This window comes from Perna viridis, chromosome 1, assembly GCF_037379345.1.
Source record: "Perna viridis isolate PV_CMFRI_1.1 ecotype Kerala chromosome 1, ASM3737934v1, whole genome shotgun sequence".
NCBI lineage: Eukaryota > Metazoa > Mollusca > Bivalvia > Mytilida > Mytilidae > Perna > Perna viridis.
Window position 1 is genome coordinate 2,116,986 of NC_142445.1, and position 8,514 is coordinate 2,125,499.

At 33.0% G+C, this 8,514-nt stretch overlaps 1 long non-coding RNA gene across 1 annotated transcript; it reads right to left on the reverse strand.

The window, feature by feature from the left end:
- Positions 1-384: 384 nt before the first annotated feature.
- On the reverse strand, positions 385-5,286 carry LOC148626820 (uncharacterized). The gene is made up of 3 exons (XR_015915029.1): positions 5,170-5,286; positions 786-911; positions 385-490 (listed from the first exon to the last, which is right to left on the reverse strand). It is a non-coding gene; the product is annotated as an uncharacterized LOC148626820 (long non-coding RNA).
- Positions 5,287-8,514: the final 3,228 nt, after the last annotated feature.

The following is an 8,514-nucleotide window of genomic DNA, read 5'->3' on the forward strand; positions in this document are numbered from 1 at the left end:
CTTATGTTTTGGTTTTTTTCCCAATCTTTCAGGGAGTAGTTTGTAAAGCTTCTTCAGTATTGCTACTTTTTCTTAGATAAGATATACTTTAGATATGACTTGTTATGTAGTTTTTAGATGTATCTAGATGAGTTAAATTTTGGTTCAATGGTAATTTGAGACCGAGAGTAGAAGCCCTTAAATTTTGCCATTTTCAAAGATTTTTCAGTTGACTTTTTCTGACATGAAATTCCATAAATTTTCATTAGTACATGTATATTGAATTGTCTCTGAAAATGTATGTACTTCAAAATGCATCAAAGAAAGAAACAGTGTGTATAAAAGTATAGTTGAAAATACATGTACATGTATACATAGAAATACCATATATTGAACTGAAAACACTTAATTATACACATTTATTATCTTTTTTTATCAAAATCACAGACAGCTATACTCAGAATGGATAATCCAAGTATAAACTCTAAGATAACCATTCTTCATTATCATTCTGAAAATTAAAATGGAAAATCATGAATACATGTACCTTTCCCATTTGTATTTAATACACGTAGTATCAAGTTTTTAAATCACTGACAGGTAACATGCCTAACTTTACAAAATCTTAATTTTATCTGGTAGTACAAGTAGTACAATTAATTAATTCTATATTTTCATCTATACTTTCTCAAAATTTACATTGATAGATTTGTAAACACTCATCAAATGTACATGGCTAAATAAATCCTTTTTAACTCAAGTAAGTTCTTCTACAAAATGAAACTGTTGTTTTTTTTTTAACTTACAGGTCCCTTTAAGTAGGTATTGCTTTCTGAGCAGCCGCTTCTAAAGCTTGTTGTGCTTCTGCCTCGGCCATCTGCCTTGCTACAAAGATTGCAACTAAAAATACACTCCAACTTTTCCCCACAGTCCTAAAATTAAAACAAATATTTGTGAGCTACAATCAACTTAATACAGTGGATTGCATACCAGTTAATCACATAAAAACTCCCAGAACATATATATTGCACAAAATATAAAAAATTGTCAAAATCAGACCAAAGATTTTGTTCAGGTGTGACCCCTTTGATCCCTTATAACTCAAAAACTGTAAGACATATCTGTAATGTGATTGAAAACTGCAACAGGGATTGCAATAAAAAAGAGTTTTCAAAATTTGACCATTGAAAACATCAGGTATTTTCCCATGAAATTTCAGACAAATAGGTTATGCAATCAACAGGAATAAACTGTATATATGAAATACATGTACATGCTTTGTCTAGGATAAGCGGACAAACATATATGAATTTTCAATTTTCAAACATATTTTTACAAGGATAAATTAATGAAAATAGCAAGTAAAACTAACAAATAGAAAAAAAAAGAATATTGATTGTAAAAATGATAAGAAAAAGCTGTGACTGATTTAGAATTTATATACATTTAAAGAATTTTTCCCATTTAGAAACAGTCATAAATAGATCAAGCTTGAGATGATAATTGAAAAAGTCATTTCTAAATTTTGATATGGACTTTATTTGATAGTGAAGATTCAAAGTCGGATCACAAAAATGTTTTACATTCGCATACAAAATGTATCACTTGTACATTGTACATGGTTAGATATTCAAGTACTAAAACTGCATCCAATGATTGTATTATCTGATCAAATTTTCTTCACATTATGTGTCTTAACAAAATGCTAAATGTACATGTAGAAAGGTATGCTAAGAATAATCAAGGGAACCAAGGTTATAGCGGTAATCAAAAGAATATAATCCAGGGACAAAGACCAGACATGAAAAACAGACATACACAACAAAGAACATAAACTAACTAAAATCATACATACAAAGTAACAAAAGCAAATGAGCAACTCAGCCTCCACTAAAAACTGGGAGCATGGATCAGGTGCACCGGTAGGGTAAGCGGTCTCTGCTTTTATAGAAACACCGCCGAGTTGCTCATAAAAAGTCAAGTCTGGGGTAGACAAAAGAGGAAAGGAAAACAATGGCATGTTGAACAAATCAGTTTTCATGGCACAGATGTGTACATTGTAGTGATCCACAAGTTCATGATGACGACCATAAAACTTCTGTAATGATGACTTCAATCTTGTAGCAACATAACTCTGTTCCAGAAGCCTATTTGTTAGAATTATAGCTCTGGCATAACGTATGAGCTGTGATATGAACTCTCCATATGCAGGTGCTGAAGGGATGTTGCCACAGATCAAAGGAAAGTTGACAATTCACAATGAAAAGTCATCACATTTGTCGTAAAGTTTGGTCAATAGTTTTCCTTTACCATTGATTTCTAAGTGTAGGTCAAGATATGAGGCTGAAAAGTTGATCTTAAGTGAACATGAGTTGCAACTAAACAAGACCCATAAGTCTGGATCTGTGTCACCAACATAATTATATTGATATCAATGATCAATTTTAAAACTGCTATGTACTAGTCTAATAATATTACTCAATATAATATTCCTTATTGCAATCCAACAACAAAGGTTCAAGATGATGTTATTTGTACACCCCTACAGCTATAATGTGGATTACAATAAAACTTGAAGTATGGAAGATGGACGGAAGGAGCTGGACTACTGCGACTCTTGGTGACGCAGGTAAACACAAGCTACTTGCTATTTCTATGATGAAATCCCAATATTGGATCAAACAAAATGAATGGCATATTTATTGAGTTTCGCTCTGTAAGTATAACTTACAACACTCCCAATGACTAAAATACTAGATCTGCCCCTAATCCATATATACATGTCATAGATATTATCAGAGTATTGATTTGAAATTAAAGAAAATATACAGATTAGGCTTATAATCAGGGTAAAACATCAGGGTCTACAAATGTATACACTTTTCTTCTCTATTCTGCAATCCTAATCATTTTAAAAAAGTCTCATTTCATTAAATTCATTTTACCCCACTGGTGAACCCAAATATAGCGAGCCTAAGTTCATTAAAAGTAGGGAAAGTTGGTGGTGCTGTCAGTGACCCTATATGTCATACATGTACAAAAATGTACATGAACCCTGAATCTGGGTCATTTTGCCCTGAATCTTGTTTGCCTGGAGTCCATTTGCCCTACATGTATATACATTTTGAAGGTACATGTATATGGTTTAAACAAGATTATCTTATCCACTTATTGGGATCTTGACCATGTATATTTTTTTGTTACTGCAAAATCTATGAAAGAGTTGAAAGCATATTTATGGTAGCTGATTACTGTTTGCAAGCTCTTATTGTGTAACTTTTTAAGTTTATAAGTTCGACTTTCAATCATAAACATTTGTATAACACTACAATGAAATAGTTTTATGTTTAAAAATTGAAGATCTGTTGTCTAAAAATAAATTCTGCAAAGAGACCAATCACTTAATTGTCCTGAGGTATAAGTTTTCCTGCTACTCTACCTACCTACCCTAAACATTTTATGGCCATTTAAGCACAAGCACTGTTAAAGCCTAGATTGTTTCCCCTTTAACTCAATCTAAAATGTTTTTAAAAAATAAAATAATTTCCCTCCCTGCATTTTGTACCTACATGTACCATATTTTTTTCTTGCTTGTAGCAGGAAACAAGAATATTATTTTTTTGGCCTTACTGTGTGTCATTTAATGATGTTTAATGGATTGTTGAGCAGCTTGTGAATCAAAGTTTATCACCCACACATTCAAATTCAAAATGATTAAAATATATTAATTTCATGATTTGTTTCTTAATTTATTGTTAATATAGTAATTGAAACATACTTTAATGCTTTAGAGCAGATGACAAAATTCACTGGTGTCAGGGACAAATTAAAACACTCTCTGTTGGTACTACAACATCTCTGGTTGCAGTGTTTTAGCCATAAATTTGGCAAGCCAAAGAGCTGGGTCAGAAGAAAGCATTTCATGCAAGAATTACTTATTCAAAAGGGCACTTAAAAAATGTAGTTAAAACTGTGATAACGGTGTTTAGGACAATAATACCTATAAAAATATACATTTTATTACATAAGAAACATGAAAAGTAAAAAAAAGTCTTGATTAAAAGGCTAAGCTAATAATTTAAAACAACTCTGTTTGAATCAATCTCAAAATTTTTCGTTGATCAGTAAAAATTTGCATTTAAATCGATCAATATTTATGATTGAAACAGATGATAGTGCAGACAGGTGGTGCTGCTACCATGTAAATGTAAACAATGCAGGAAGAACAAAATGGTGGCAAAATTCAATTGAAAGTCAACAATTGCTGAAAATTATGAGAACAAAAACCAGAAAAGTGCAAAGCTTGGTCAAGCTAAGGGCACATGTCAGGAAAAGGGCAGGGAGGGTTTAGAAAAGATCAAGGCACCCATTCCAAGGGCAAGGGTGAATGCAAAGTGATGGTGGGATCTGCACCCTGAGAAAATGTTGTAGCTAGAACACTATGTTGGTACCCAAAATTCTTTAAGCAATGTTCTACAAGTCGCAACGTTCCTATAACTGTGTAAGCATTTCCAGGGTGAGGGACTCAGAGTGAACAGACCCAGTACCATGAACTACCAGCCACAAGCAATTGCTTCTGACAAAAGGGGGATCACCTCCTCTCTTACTTATTTGGAAGCTGACCAAAACATGTGACTGTTTATTCCATGTTGTGTTTCAGTTCCATAAATACAATTTTTTATTTGACTATGGTCACATGAAAATATCTATGGAACTGTACCCCAACAGGATTAAGCCTTTGTTATGCAAAGGAAATGGGGAAAATTTGACACATATACCACTTACAGAATTTTAGTTTTGCATGATGTATTATCTTTGGATATTTATTTGTGGTGCACATATAATCTGATAAATGTCCAAAATACAAAACGTCGCATGACTACCAAGTCTTATGTTACATTTTCTAAAATTGACTGATTGTTGATGTCATACGCCCAAGCAGCAATATTTCAGCTATATCCGGGCGATCATTTTGTAAACAGATTTCCAATACATGATACATAATGAATAGGCCAAAGCAAATTTCTTTGTCCGAATTTCCCCTGACCCTGCAACCCTCAAACTGATCCAAATAAAAAAGAGGAGGGTTGCAGGGTCTGGGGGAAATTCGGACTACAAATTTCTGTACAAACAAAACTTTCTAGATCGAATTCTCAGATTTTCAAACACATTATCTGGTTAAATACCTACCAAACATATGGGCTATTCCAAAGAGATTTACATATATCCTTGAAACCCATAATCGGATCACGTTTCTTCTGAAAAAGGAGTAAAACTGCAGGGGAGAGAAATATTAACAAATGTGATTTTGTTATCTTATCTTGTCGCACCAAATAGGTGTCGTCCCATCCTTTTTTTTTTTTTTATAATAGACAACACAATAAAACACAAAAACAGACGTCATCATATTTGTTTTTGCCCCCCAAATGATAAATATTAAAACCACTAAATTGATCTGATAATTTTATCATTTTGCCAAAGAGTAATCAAGGGAACCAATGTTATAGCGGTAATCAAAAGAATGCAATCAGACATGGAAAACAGACATACACAACAAAGAATATGAAGTAACTAAAATCATACATACAATGTAACAAAAGCAAATGAGCAAACTCGGACTCGACTTAAAACTGGGAGCATGGGCCAGGTGCACCGGTAGGGTAAGCGTTCTCTGCTTTTCTAGAAACACCCGCCGAGTTGCTCGTAAAAAGTCAAGTCCGGGGTAGACAAACGAGGAAAAGAAAACTATGACCCGTTGAATAATCAGTTTTCATGGTGCAGGTGGATACACCATAACGATCCACGAGTTCATGATGACGACCATAAAACTTCTGTAATGATGTCTTCAATCTTGTAGCAATATAAGCCTGTTTCAGAAGCCTATTTGTTAGAGTTCAAGCACGATACAAAAAGTCTGCGTAGTTTCGGCAAGCTCTGGCATAACATATGAGTTGTGATATGAACACTCCATATGCAGGTGCTGAAGGGATGTTGCCACAGATGAAAGGAAAGCTGACAATTCTGAATGAAGTCATCACGTTTGTCGTAAAGTTTGGTCAATAGGTTTCCTGTACCATCGATTTCTAAGTATAAAGTATAGGTCAAGATATGACGCTGCAAAGTTGATCTTATTTCAAGTTCTTTGGGGTAGATGCGGCGTATCAAATCCCCAAAATTAGGATTGTTGAAAGATAATACGTCATCTATATAGCGGAAACTGAGATTAAAGGATCTAGCCAAACGTAATTCTTTCTTTCGGATCAAATCAGCTATAAAGTCAGCCTCATAAGATAGAAGTAATAGGTTAGCAAGTAAAGGAGCACAATTTCTTCCCTTGGAATGCCGACCGTTTGTTGAAAAACGCGTCCACCACACTGGACAAATATTTTGCCGATTAAAAATTCCAGCATTTTGTAAACATCTTCCTCTGTATATTTGGAAGATGATTTGGAATTATTTCTTACAAAGTATGAGGAATCTCTATAAAGAAGTATATATTTGTATCTAGGTGTACCATATTTCTTGGAAAAACAACGATGTATAACGTTTTTAAGTCGGGATTTTAACTGAGTATGGGGAATAGAAGTAAACAGTGTTGAAAAATCATAGGTTTAAACGCTATTATATTCAGATAAGAGTCTTGAATTGGTTGTCTCCAAAAGATCTTTCGAATTTGTTTAGGATCCACATTGAATTAATACCACTACGGGAGTAACAAGTGTTGTGGTAGGACTGCAGACCTCTTTGATAGTTGTGAGGATAGAAGTTAAAAGTTTTGAAAGAGGTTTGGTGGTACATTTTGCAAATCCAGCTATGAAACGTTGTTTGTATGGATTCTTGTGGAGTTTAGGAATCCAGTACATAGGCGGTAAATCACAATCATCGTCCTTGCTAGAGAGACCAAAAGAGGATAGCACAGATTAATGGTTTTCCACAATCTCTTCTTTGGAGAGTGTGGTAGTAGTATAGGTTTTATCCCTGCTATTATTTTTTTACGTCTACCTCTGATAATAAACATTGGATGTAAAACGATGTTGTTTTTGGGCTTTGTCTTGCAAAGTCATTTTTTTAATATTACAAATTCATTTTCTTATATAACAAATTCGAATCGGCGGATGTTTCTAGAAAAGCAGAGGACGCTTACCCTACCGGTGCACCTGGTCCATGCTCCCAGTTTTTAGTGGAGTCCGAGTTTGCTCATTTGCTTTTGTTAAATTGCATGTATGATTTTAGTTACTTCATGTTCTTTGTTGTGTATGTCTGTTTTCCATGTCTGGCCTTTGTCCCTGGATTGCATTCTTTTGATTACCGCTATAACCTTGGTTCCCTTGATTACTCTAATATAAATTCTATCTGTAATGTTACAAAATAAGTGATACTACTAAATCAGGAATTTGTAATACATGTATTAGAAAATGAATACTTAATATTACAAAATGAATTGATAATATTAAAAAATATTTTCTAATACTAAAAAAAAAAATGATTTTGTAATATTAAAAATTTATTTTCTAATATTACAAAATATTAACTTTTGCCCACTTTGGCTTGCCATAGACATCCACCGAGTTGCTCATAACTCGTGGTGCAAATGGATACACCATCACGATCTACAAGTTGATGATGACAACCATAAAACTTTGTAGTAATGAAGTTAAACTTGTATATGCAAGAATATAGTCTACTACTAAAAAAATCCTTGATATAACCCTGTTCAATAAGCCTTGTAAGAAATCTAGCATAATACAAAAAGTCCGCGTAGTCACGACAAACTCTTAGCATAACATATGATATGAAAAATCCATAAGCGAGTGCTGAAAGGATGTTGCCACAAATGAAAGGAAAGTTTACAAGTACGGAATGAAAAGTCATCGCGCTTGTCGTCAAGTTTGGTCAATTATTATAATTTTCCTTTGCCATCGATAAAGATTCACAGAATCTGCAGTTTATTTATCTCAAGTTGCCGCAGATGAATTGTTGACATTACGGAATGAGAAGTAATCACGTTTGTCCATCAATGAGATGCCCTTTAAAATTTATGAGATATCTTATATATTTGATAAAGTATACAAGATATCTCATAAACTTTATAAGAGATGTTATTAAAAAAAATTATACGATATGTCATGATGTTTATAAAATATCTTATATTCTTTATGAAAATTTCATAAACGTTATAAGATTTCTTATATACTTAATTTATGAAATATCTTATATGTTTTATAAGATATCTTATTAGCTGTACATTATTTATAAACAAGATATCTTATAAAAATAGAAGATATCTTCTGAATTATACAAGATATCTACAAAATGGAATAAATATTGATATGGCGTCATACGGAAGTGACAAGTGACTTTAAGACCCACTTTGAGTATGGGAAGTTATTTGTTTCGAAAAAGGCTATATTGTACATTCTCCAGATCCAGCTATGAAACGTTGTTTGTATAGGTTAAAACATTGAAAAATACCATATACGGAATTGTTTCATTAAGTAATCAAGTAAATTCGTTATTTAGAAGTGCAATATTCAT